Source organism: Taudactylus pleione, unplaced genomic scaffold (genome assembly GCF_031769625.1).
Source record: "Taudactylus pleione unplaced genomic scaffold, aTauple2 ptg000424l, whole genome shotgun sequence".
Lineage (NCBI taxonomy): Eukaryota > Metazoa > Chordata > Amphibia > Anura > Myobatrachidae > Taudactylus > Taudactylus pleione.
In genome coordinates, this window is record NW_028284826.1 from 291,835 (window position 1) to 305,897 (window position 14,063).

At 41.5% G+C, this 14,063-nt stretch overlaps 1 pseudogene; it reads left to right on the forward strand.

Annotated features, from left to right (window-relative positions):
• The first annotated feature begins 298 nt into the window (after nt 1-298).
• LOC148506119 (uncharacterized) lies at nt 299-7,969 on the forward strand (annotated as a pseudogene).
• The last annotated feature ends 6,094 nt before the right edge of the window (nt 7,970-14,063 follow it).

Below are 14,063 nucleotides of genomic sequence, written 5' to 3' on the forward strand. Positions count from 1 at the left end.
ATTTATCATTTCTCTAGCACACCAATCAGATGCTATTTATCATTTATCTAGCACCTTCTAGAAGATAATAGCTAGAATCTGGTTGGTTGCTAAGGGCAACATCTCCACTTAAACAGCACTTTAGTAAATATAGCCCCATGTTCTTGTTTTTCCCATTTTATTCATTATCACTTTCCTCTCTCTCTCTCTATCATGGGGCTTCTTTTTAAAACAATATTTGTACACAATGGAAATATAACTGTTTATTTTTAATTCTAGTATCTCCACAGTGAACTGGAACGTTGCCATACGGAAACAAATGTCTGCAGCTGGTTTGTATGACAAGCACAGCAAGGAACATCCAATCCTTCAAGGATTCAGAAGGCACCTAACTAAAACATTGGAGGCACCGAAATGCCGGCAGGAGGTAAGAATTGTAGTATTAATATAGGATTAAATCCTTTTCTCTATATTTTATACTTGGAAAGATAAAACATTTATTATGTCAATGGAAACGTTCAGCGATGGGTCCTTATATGCAACAGACTCGCGCTCCACCCCTTCATATTACATTGCTATGTTACTCTTATTATCCCATATACTCCACCCATTCATACCCTCATATTACATTGCTATGTTACTCTTATTATCCCATATACTCCACCCATTCATACCCTCATATTACATTGCTATGTTACTCTTATTATCCCATATACTCCACCCATTCATACCCTCATATTACATTGCTATGTTACTCTTATTATCCCATATACTCCACCCATTCATACCCTCATATTACATGGCTATGTTACTCTTATTATCCCATATACTCCACCCATTCATACCCTCATATTACATTGCTATGTTACTCTTATTATCCCATATACTCCACCCATTCATACCTTCATATTACATTGCTATGTTACTCTTATTATCCCATATACTCCACCCATTCATTCCCTCATATTACATTGCTATGTTACTCTTATTATCCCATATACTCCACCCATTCATACCCTCATATTACATTGCTATGTTACTCTTATTATCCCATATACTCCACCCATTCATACCCTCATATTACATTGTTATGTTACTCTTATTATCCCATATACTCCACCCATTCATACCCTCATATTACATTGTTATGTTACTCTTATTATCCCATATACTCCACCCATTCATACCCTCATATTACATTATGTTACTCTTATTATCCCATATACTCCACCCATTCATACCTTCATATAACATTGCTATGTTACTCTTATTATCCCATATACTCCACCCATTCATACCCTCATATTACATTGCTATGTTACTCTTATTATCCCATATACTCCACCCATTCATACCCTCATATTACATTGCTATGTTACTCTTATTATCCAATATACTCCACCCATTCATACCTTCATATTACATTGCTATGTTACTCTTATTATCCCATATACTCCACCCATTCATACCTTCATATAACATTGCTATGTTACTCTTATTATCCCATATACTCCACCCATTCATACCCTCATATTACATTGCTATGTTACTCTTATTATCCCATATACTCCACCCATTCATACCCTCATATTACATTGCTATGTTACTCTTATTATCCAATATACTCCACCCATTCATACCCTCATATTACATTGCTATGTTACTCTTATTATCCCATATACTCCACCCATTCATACCCTCATATTACATTGTTATGTTACTCTTATTATCCCATATACTCCACCCATTCATACCCTCATATTACATTATGTTACTCTTATTATCCCATATACTCCACCCATTCATACCTTCATATAACATTGCTATGTTACTCTTATTATCCCATATACTCCACCCATTCATACCCTCATATTACATTGCTATGTTACTCTTATTATCCCATATACTCCACCCATTCATACCCTCATATTACATTGCTATGTTACTCTTATTATCCAATATACTCCACCCATTCATACCTTCATATTACATTGCTATGTTACTCTTATTATCTCATATACTCCACCAATTCATACCTTCATATAACACTGCTATGTTACTCTTATTATCCCATATACTCCACCCATTCATACCTTCATATAACATTGCTATCTTACTCTTATTATCCCATATGCTCTATACCTTCATATAACACTAGGCTTGCCTACCCTCCCGATTTGGTCAGGAGCCTCCCGAATATCAGGTGCCGCTCCCGCCCCCCCGGAAAGGCAGGCAAGCCTCCCGGCTGATGCCTGCCCCCCCCACCGACTAAAGGGGACCCGATGACGCGATTCGCGCTAAATCGCGTCATGTGGCTCCGCCCCCTGCTTCACAATGCCTTTTTACGGAATTGTAAAAAGGGGGCGGGGCCACAATTGCACGATCGCATGGTCACGCCCCTGGCCCCGCCCCATGTGGCGTCAGTGCCACGCCCCCCCCCCGCGCTGTGTGTCGGCAGCTATGATATAACATTGCTATGTTACTCTTATTATCTCATATACTCCACCCATTCATACCCTCATATTACATTGCTATGTTACTCCTATTATTCCATATACTCTATACCTTCATATAACATTGGGTTATGGATGATGGGGTATGCAGTCGGGAAGTCGGCGGACGTAATCCAGACAGCCGGCTTCCCGACTGCTTTATCCTGGCGAGGGTTAAATGAGAGGCGTCTAAATCTAGACCCCTGTCATTTTACCAGCGCCGGGAGACCGGCGCCCGGTATCCCGATTGAAGGGATGCCGGGCGCCACTGCGGACAGCCGCGGGGGGGGGTGGATTAGGTTTAGGGTTCCCGGGGAGGACTTAGGGCTAGGCACCCCCCGGGAGGTTAGGGTTAGGCACTCCCGGGGGGGACTTAGGGTTAGGCTCCCCCCCAGGGGACTTAGGTTTAGGCGGTGGGGAAGGGGGGGTTAGGTTTAGGCACTTAGATGGGGGATTAGGGTTAGGCACTGGGGGGAAGGTTAGGGTTAGGCACCCCTAAGGAGGGTTAGGGTTAGGGGGGGAGGTTAGGTTAGTGAATACTTACCTTAGGGACGATCGAGATTTTCACCCATGTTGGGCAACCGCTGTCGGGATTCCAACCAATCATACCGATTCCATTGATAGATGTACAGTAAAAAGGTAGACAATATCTAGATAGACACCAGATGTTAGACAGGCAATAGCTCGACAGGGACAATAGGTCGACACACTAAAGGTAGACATGTAAGAAGGTCGACAGGTACAAATGGTCGACAGGGTCAAAAAGTCGACATGCATATGGTAGACATAAAAATGGTCGCCACATGTTTTCTTTTTCTAACCCTAATCTTCACCCTAACCCCCCCTCCCCCTTGGTACCGGACCCCAACCGTCCCTTCTAGTGCCTAACCCTAAGCCTCCGGTAAGCGCCTAATCCTAGCCCTAAACCTAACAAAAACAAAAATCACATGCTGACTATTTTCACGTCGACCTTTTGACCCTGTCGACTTTCTTACACGTCTAACTTTAGTGTGTCAACCTAGAATCTGTCTAACATCTAGTGTCTATCTAGAAATTGTCTACCTTTTTAATGTAGATCTATACACTGGATACCTATCATTGCTATGTTACTCTTCTTATCCCATATGCTCTATACCATCATATAACATTGCTATGTTACTCTTATTATCCCATATGCTCTATACCTTCATATAACATTGCTATGTTACTCTTATTATCCCATATGCTCTATACCATCATATAACATTGCTGTTACTCTTATTATCCCATATGCTCTATACCATCATATAACATTGCTATGTTACTCTTATTATCCCATATGCTCTATACCATCATATAACATTGCTATGTTACTCTTATTATCCCATATGCTCTATACCATCGTATAACATTGCTGTTACTCTTATTATCCCATATGCTCTATACCATCATATAACATTGCTATGTTACTCTTAGTATCCCATATGCTGCTGCACACCTTCATATAACATTGCTATGTTACTCTTAGTATCCCATATGCTCTATACCATCATATAACATTGCTATGTTACTCTTAGTATCCCATATGCTCTATACCATCATATAACATTGCTATGTTACTCTTAGTATCCCATATGCTGCTGCACACCTTCATGTAACATTGCTATGTTACTCTTAGTATCCCATATGCTCTATACCATCATATAACATTGCTATGTTACTCTTAGCATCCCATATGCTCTATCCCATCATATAACATTGCTATGTTACTCTTAGTATCCCATATGCTGCTGCACACCTTCATATAACATTGCTATGTTACTCTTAGTATCCCGTATGCTCTATAACTTCCTATAACATTGCTATGTTACTCTTAGTATCCCGTATGCTCTATACCTTCATATAACATTGCTATATTACTCTTAGTATCCCGTATGCTCTATACCTCCATATAACATTGCTATGTTACTCTTAGTATCCCATATGCTGCTGCACACCTTCATATAACATTGCTATGTTACTCTTAGAATCCCATATGCACTATACCATCATATAACATTGCTATGTTACTCTTAGTATCCCATATGCTCTATACCATCATATAACATTGCTATGTTACTCTTAGTATCCCATACGCTGCACACCTTCATATAACATTGCTATGTTACTCTTAGTATCCCATATGCTGCACACCTTCATATAACATTGCTATGTTACTCCTAGTATCCCATATGCTCTATACCTTCATATAACATTGCTATGTTACTCCTAGTATCCCATATGCTCTATACCTTCATATAACATTGCTATGTTACTCTTAGTATCCCATACGCTGCACACCTTTATACTTTCATATAACATTGGTATGTTACTCTTAGTATCCCATACGCTGCACACCTTTATACTTTCATATAACATTGCTATGTTACTCTTAGTATCCCATACGCTGCACACCTTTATACTTTCATATAACATTGTCATCACTCTTCGTATCTCTTATGCTGCATGCCTTCGTATAATATTACTATGCTCTGTTTTTCACATCTTGTCTACTTGGAAGCAATAGGATTAGTTGCTGTAATTAGAATGCATTTTGTGTCAGGTTTATGTTATTTCTGCATGGGATTTAATCTAACTTTTTTCTTTGTAATCTTAGGTGGACAATGTTGCCAGATACCTGTACTACACGGACCATACAAAAGTCTCCCTGGATTTTGCATACAACATTGAAAAAACAAAAGAGTACTTCAACAAGCTCAGAGCAACTGGACTGATGAACCAGACAGTTGCTAATTATTTGAAGAGTCTGAAGAGGTTCATACAGTACAATCTAACAGCCACCAGCCTGCTGGAGAGCAATAAGGACCTATATGACGCCCTTGAATCATTCTATAATAGGATCGAGGACCTCCAACAGGCCATCAAAAAAGGTGTCTTAGTGGAAGTTGTTTCGAGAAGGTAAGATTCAAATACTAATTTAGGGGAAAACAGTTTTTCTTGAGGGGTATACATACTTTTGCTCCTCTATCACCCCCTTCTGACACAGGAAGAGGAAATACATGTTTTTAAATAACTGCATTAAAAATAAACTTATAAGCACTGGGTGGAAACTGCATTGTAACAGTGGTGGGTTTCTTGGTAACTACAACAACTGCTTGGTTGTCCTATGCTATTGTATAAGTGTACTGTTACTTGCAGCAATTTTAATCATTATTGTATTCATTATTTATTTACAGGCACGACTTGCTGTCTGGGAAAATAAAAACCCCAGACGAGTGTCTACAACTGCTGGTGGTGGCCAAGCCTGGATTTCTTGAATCCATTCAGAAGGCTAAAACAGATCAGCAGCTTGAGGAAATAGAAAAACTGACCATACTTTACTATCTCCAGGCTGTGGTCATTCTCAAGCACCTGCAACGACCAAGTGTCGTGCAAAATATGACTGTAAGTAAAATTTTGCACTTCCCACAATACCCGGCCTCTCTGTTTCCTCCAAACTTCAGATAAACTGTAGATATATCGTTGACCTTTTTTTTTTTTTTAATTATCTGCAGGTGACCGAGTGGCTTGATAGAACACACCGTCAATACAACATGGGGGATAAAGTGGTGAACTCTGTTTTTATTGGTGTGAAAAACCACAAAACTTCCACACAGCAAATTGCTATTTTCTTACTTGAGGAGGATGAGGAATTAGTGAGTATCAAAAATACCTCATCTAGTTTAATGCCAGCCATGAAGAATCTCTCTCTTCCACCAGTCCACGGTTCATTCTTTTTCAACTTTCCCATGACATCCTCTTTACTAGTTTCTATTTGAACAATTTATCTTTTTTATTTTACTTTTGTAGATATGAATCATGTCACTTAAATGTTATCTTTCTAGAAACAATGTTTAATTATGTCACTTCCTTTTCAGTGGTTTGATGTCTATTTCCAGAAAATCAGGCCCACGTTCACCCGAAACAATGCCGTGGACAGTATACATTTTTTCATCTCCACAATGGATGAAAAAATAAATAATGCAGCGAAAGACCTTTTAAGATTCCACCAAAAGTAAGTGAAGAGGACTTGTTCACCTGCACATAACATAGAACTATGTTGATTACATTTCCCAACGGGGAAAAGCAAAACATTGGGGATAAGCAAGATGTTGGTCAATCTTGCTACCATACTCGCTAGCATCCCTATTTTAATGTACTTTCTTTATTTTCCCTTTCAAGATTTAAACTAACACCTGTGACAAGCCAGGAAATCCGCCGACTTGCCAAAACCTATGTGTCGCCAAGCTATATTAATCATGATAAGCATGGCTTTGCAATGTATGTGGCACTCTCACCTGAAGAAAGGTTCTACATAACAAAACATCCAAATGACCTGCTAATGGCATCATTGATGATGAACAACTTGAGATCTAAGGAACAGCCTCAGGCCTCAATGTCAAGGTAAATTTATTATTTGGTGAAAATGCACTATAAATGACTGTCCAAAAACAAATCTAACATTAACTTTTTCTTTTTTTTCCCAGAGATGCTGAAGGAGTTAGAAGAAAGAGGATCAGGGATGAGAATGAAGCTGATGAGGTACCACAAACTCCCCCAAAAATAATAAAAGAAGACCTATATTCTACATTCTTATTGAGATATCCCCTCCACCTGGACCGAGAACCTCCGCCACTCAAAGAGTGCCAGCAACTTCCCAAAGGTCGTTGCTGTTACGACAGGTGGCGGAAGGCGCAGTATAAGATGTGTATGGAGGATATCATTGGTAAGAAATGCTCTGTTGTTATATTTCAAAATATACAAAGGGGTTTCACCAAATAGGCAAGGTCATTTTATGGATTGCTTTTATTCAAACCTAATTGTATATGTACTAACTTTTTTCTCTGCAATTTTTTCTTTTTCTGCAGGACATTTCCGGACAAGGCTTCCAGAGAAAAGTCAGATCGAACAATACGTTGAACGCCAGGGATGGACACCAAACATCTCGAGAACATGCGACATATCGGCCAACTGGAAACTGTGGCAACCAAGAAATAAAAACGATCATAAGGAAAAGGAAGCTCTGGTATCCTTATAGAAACGGATGGGTCTGGTAATCGTTCCCAATGAACAAAAAGGAGATAAAGTGGTTGCCATAAGGCCATTTCGAAAGGGGATCTTATGGGATTATCACGGGTCTTTGATCTCACGTGACGAAGGGAAGGATAGAATGAATAAAATCCCTGGGGGAGCAATGGGGTATGTTTTTCTTTAAAGATGGCGAAGAAAAGCGTTGGTGTATAGACGCACCAACTGCGCCATGCTGTTGCCACTCGCACCTTCAGAGCACATTTGCCCGCAAAATCCGCCATTCAAAGAAAAAATACCCTTGTGTTCTCCTTTTTGAAAAGACTACTCCTACATTATTACTGGTGGCTCCAAAAGACATTAGTCCTGGGGTGAAACTCCTCATAAATGATGGTGTTAATGAGTCCTCTTTTGGAGGGGAGGGAGCAGACTTGTCATGGATGGATGTATAGTTTTATGTGGAAATATTTTTTCTTGTATGTAAAATGTATTTATAAAGCATTGTTCCAATAAATATCATTGTGTGAATTCATATCAATGTCTGGTTTCCATTATTGTTAGAACAAAATGAAATGCATACAGTATGTGTTGTAAGCCTTTATTTCTTTGTGTACATATACAGTCAGGTCCATAAATATTGGGACATTGACAGAATTTTCAGATTTTGGCCTCTATTCACCACCACAATGGTTTTGAAATGAAACAAACAAGATGTGCTTTAACTGCAGACTTTCAGATTTAATTTGAGGGTAATTACATCCAAATTGGGTGAACGGTGTAGGAATTATAACGGTTTCTATATGTGCCTCCCACTTTTTAAGGGGCCAAAAGTAATGGGACTATCAACTCAAAAGCTATTTCATGGACAGGTGTGGGCTATTCCCTCGTTATTTCATTATCAATTAAGCAGGTAAAAGGTCTGGAGTTGATTCTAGGTATGACATTTGCATTTGGAATCAGTTGCTGTCAACTCTCAATATGAGATCCAAAGAGCTGTCACTATCAGTGAAGCAAGCCATCATTAGGCTGAAAAATCAAAACAAACCCATCAGAGAGATAGCAAAAACATTAGGTGTGGCCAAATCAACTGTTTGGAACATTCTTAAAAAGAAAGAACGCACCGGAGAGCTCAGCAACACCAAAAGACTCGGAAGACCACGGAAAACAACTGTGGTGGATGACAAAATAATTATTTCCCTGGTGAAGAAAAACCCCTTCACAACAGTTGGCCAAATCAAGAACACTCTCCAGGAGGTAGATGTATATGTGTCAAAGTCAACAATCAAGAGAAGACTTCACAAGAGTGAATATAGAGGGTTCACCACAAGATGCAAACCATTGGTGAGCCACAAACACAGGAAGACCAGATTAGAGTTTGCCAAACAACATCTAAAAAAGCCATAACAGTTCTGGAACAACATCCTATGGACAGATGAGACAAAGATCAACTTGTACCAGAGTGATGAGAAGAGAAGAGTATGCAGAAGGAAAGGAACTGCTCATGATCCAAAACATACCACCTCATCATTGAAGCATGGTGGTGGTAGTGTCATGGCGTGGGCATGTATGGCTGCCAATGGAACTGGTTCCCTTTTATTTATTGATGATGTGACTGCTGACAAAAGCAGCAGAATGAATTCTGAAATGTTTCGGGCAATATTATATGCTCATATTCAGTCAAATGCTTCAGAAATCATTGGACGGCGCTTCACAGTGCAGATGGACAATGACCCGAAGCATACTGCAAAAGCAACCAAAGAGTTTTTTAAGGCTAAAAAGTGGAATGTTATGCAATGGCCAAGTCAATCCCCTGACCTGAATCCGATTGAGCATGCATTTCACTTGATGAAGACAAAACTGAAGGGAAAATGCCCCAAGAACAAGCAGGAACTAAAGACATTTGCAGTAGAGGCCTGGCAGAGCATCACCAGGGATGAAACCCAGCGTCTGGTGATGTCTATGCGTTTCAGACTTCAGGCTGTAATTGCCTGCAAAGGATTTGCAACAAAGTATTAAAAAGTGAAAGTTAGATTTAGGATTGTTTAGTTTGTCCCATTACATTTGACCCCTTAAAAAGTGGGAGGCACATATAGAAACTGTTGTAATTCCTACACCGTTCACCTGATTTGGATGTAATTACCCTCAAATTAAATCTGAAAGTCTGCAGGTAAAGCACATCTAGTTTGTTTCATTTCAAAGCCATTGTGGTGGTGAATAGAGGCCAAAATCTGAAAATTCTGTCAATGTCCCAATATTTATGGACCTGACATTATATATATATATATATATATATATATATATATGTGTGAGTGCTACAGTAGAACTGGTACACTCTTAGCTTTTCACAGATATCAGTAAATATATGGATACATTACCCTTTGAAAATCTGAGTGCTTCTCCAAAACTGTTGGTACAGGTTGAGTCTCCCATATCCAAAATGCTTGGGACCAGGGGTATTTTGGATATCGGAATATTCCGTATTTTGGAATAATTGCATACCATATTGAAATGTCTTAGGAATATGGCCCAAATCTAAACACAGAATGCATTTATGATTCATATACACCTTATACACACAGCCTGAAGGTAATTTTATATAATATTTTCAATAATTTTGTGGCTCAAACAAAGTTTGTGTAGATACATGAAATTAATTTATATGTCATATACACCTTATACACACAGCCTATAGGTCATTTTATACTTTAGTTTAATAATTTTGTGCATTAAATAAAGTTTGTGTACATTGAACCATCAAAAATCAAAGGTTTCACTATCTCAGTCATGCTAAAAATATTCCGTATTTCGGAATATTTGGATATGGGAGACTCGACCTGTATAGGGATGGGATAACTGGGCACAGGGGAGCAGGCATTATAAAGACACTGGGAGGAGATAATGGGGCACAGGGGAGCAGGCATTATAAAGACACTGGGAGGAGATAACGGGGCACAGGGGAGCAGGCATTATAGAGACACTGGGAGGAGATAACGGGGCACAGGGGAGCAGGCATTATAGAGACATTGTGAGCAGATAATGGGGCACAGGAGAGCAGGCATTATAGAGACACTGGGAGGAGATAACGGGGCACAGGAGAGCAGGCATTATAGAGACACTGGGAGGAGATAACGGGGCACAGGAGAGCAGGCATTATAGAGACACTGGGAGGGGATAACTGGGCACAGGGGAGCAGGCATTACAGAGACACTGGGAGGGGATAACGGGGCACAGGGGAGCAGGCATTATAGAGACACTGGGAGGAGATAACGGGGCAACAGGGGAGCAGGCATTATAGAGACACTGGGAGGAGATAACGGGGCAACAGGGGAGCAGGCATTATAGAGACACTGGGAGGAGATAACGGGGCACAGGAGAGCAGGCATTATAGAGACACTGGGAGGGGATAACTGGGCACAGGGGAGCAGGCATTACAGAGACACTGGGAGGGGATAACGGGGCACAGGGGAGCAGGCATTATAGAGACACTGGGAGGAGATAACGGGGCAACAGGGGAGCAGGCATTATAGAGACACTGGGAGGAGATAACGGGGCACAGGGGAGCAGGCACTATAGAGACACTGGGAGGGGATAACTGGGCACAGGGGAGCAAGCATTACAGAGACACCGGGAGGGGAATAACAGGGCACAGGGGAGCAGGTATTATAGAGACACTGGGAGAGGATAACGGGGCACAGGGGAGCAGGCACTACAGAGACACTGGGAGAGGATAACGGGGCACAGGGGAGCAGGCATTACAGAGACACTGGGAGGGGATAATGGGGCACAGGGGAGCAGGCATTACAGAGACACCGGGAGGGGATAACGGGGCAACAGGGGAGCAGGCATTATAGAGACACTGGGAGGGGATAACGGGGCACAGGGGAGCAGGCACTATAGAGACACTGGGAGGGGATAACGGGGCACAGGGGAGCAGGTATTATAGAGACATTGGGAGATGATAATGGGGCACAGGGGAGCAGGCATTATAGACACTTTGGGAGGGAATAACAGGGGGCACAGTGGTGGGGTACAGTACACACGGGAGCAGGTGTTATAGAGACATTGGGAGATGATAATGGGGCACAGGGGAGCAGGCATTATAGACAATTTGGGAGGGAATAACAGGGGGCACAGTGGTGGGGTACAGTACACACGGGAGCAGGTGTTATAGAGAAATGGGGAGGGGATAACAGGAGGCACAGGGGTAGGGGAGGGGAGAGTACACAGAGGAGCAGGTGGGATTGGGAACATGGGGAGAGGGTACTTCGGCGATCAAACTGCCTTCTGTTACAGAACAAATATTTCAAATGTTGACTCATCAGTCCATTTTTCTGCACCCCAGTTCCAATGTTTTCATGCATTGTTGAGTCGCTTGGCCTTGTTTCCACGTCAAAGGTATGGCTTTTGGCCGCAATTCTTCCATGAAGACCACTTCTGACCAGAGTTCTCCAAACAGCAGATGGGTGTACCTGGGTCCCCCTGGATTCTGCCAGTTCTGGGCCAGATATGAGTGTCTGCAGGTAACAGTGAAGCATGGTGGAGGTTCCTTGCAAGTTTGGGGCAGCATTTCAGCAGATGGAGTTGGGGATTTGATCAGGATTAATGGTGTCCTCAATGCTGAGAAATACAGGCAGGTACTTATCCATCATGCAATACCATCAGGGAGGCGTCTTATTGGCTCCAAATCTATTCTGCAGAAGGACACTCACTTTGCATCTAGTTAATTGATAAAAATAAACTATTGACTTTTCTATTTTTTAAGGCATTCTTACTTTGCAGCATTTTTACCACCTGCCTAAAACTTTTGCACAGTACTGTGTGTGTGTATATATATAATATATATATACACATATCCCCATATATATATATATATATATATATATATCCACACAAAAAAGTCCAGCACTCTGTTGGTCTCTATGGACCTTTACCTTGCTCCGGGTGCCCTCCTGAGGGAGTATGCGTCCCCAATGCATAGATACCAGTAATGGGCACTCCGGAGATGACTCAAAGTAGGTAAAACAACATTGTGTTTATCATCTTTTTTTTTTTTTTTATCAACTTTTTGGGGTACGGCGACCCCTTCTTCAGGATAAACAACCAAAAGTGAAAATACAAAACTCGTGCATTAAATACCTTACCCCTCCAGTGCCTTCGAGCAGCCTCCAACAGCAACACCGCCCGGCGTCCGGACTATACACTTACGGTTGCGGCATCCTCCGATACCCAAAAGTGACGTCATCCAGCCCCAGTCTGCTGCTATGGAAGAACTGTAAACAAAACAGTGCATAGACAATAAATTCTTTAAAAACCAAGGGAACATGCATATTGCTCTGTGCAAAATTTGATACAAACGTCATATATGCAATTTGTTTGCTATAAATATAGATATAAAAACTTTAAAACATTGGCCCTCATTCAGAGCCGCTCGTTAGCGGCAGTACGCTCGTTCCGAGCGATGTTTGCACATCTGCGCATGCGTACGGTTTTTAGTACGCATGCGCGAACCAGTCAGTGCGGCCAAAAATCGTTTGTACGCTATATAGCGAGTGCCTGCTATTTTGAGTGACAGAATGAGGCGTATGTGGGTGGTAACAGGGGAAGGTGCTTGAAAACGGGGAGTGGAGATCCGAACGCAGGCGTGCTTAAAGGTCAAAACGGGCGTATTATGGGTGTGCATAATTAATACAGCAGCGTCATTGACCACGTCACTGGGTTATTTTATAGCCAGAACTGCTCGCAAATTTGTGGTAGCAAACACCAACCACAAGAATAGCGAGCAGTTCATACGCTGGTCGATGTACTCGATTAATCTAATAAATAGCGGACATGACGTAGGATGCGAGCGGCCAGGGGGCGTTTTGAACAAATAAACGAGCGTATGTTTTGCTTCGCTCGTTCAGACTTAGAGGTGTGAACAGACTGCAATTTGCGAACGGATCATTTGAATAGCCACCCCTTGTTTTTGAACGAACGACCGCAAATAGCGAACGGCTCTGAATCAGGCCCATTGTGTATATAAACTCCATGTGTGTCAGTGCATAGATAATAAAATAGCACCATCTTGTGGTCAAAAAGTAAAAAGACACTTGTGAAAAAAACAACCTGTTAAATATACGTTAATAATCACAATGTGTAAAATATGTTAAAAAATGGCAGACTAGATTATGAAGTAAATAAGGACTAATAATATTATTAAATTATTCTGATATAAAGGGGTATATATACATTTGATCATATTGCTCAACTGCTGAAAATATACATTGCTCACAATGAGCTAATATAAGCCAATAATATAAGACCTAATCGCAGGACATTTAGGCCCTCATTCAGAGCCGCACGCTCTGAGCAGAGCGCACGCTCTGAATGAGGGCCGGGCTCCATTTTCATGGAGCTTCCTCCTGGACGCTCGTATAGCTGTGGGTCACCACCCACAGCCTATACGAGCGTGCAGTTTGCTGGCCGCGATGGTCGTGACCATCGCGACCATCGAAACTGCCAGCCGGAGCCTGCGGTTGAGGTTTTCAACCGCAAGGCCCGGAGTGA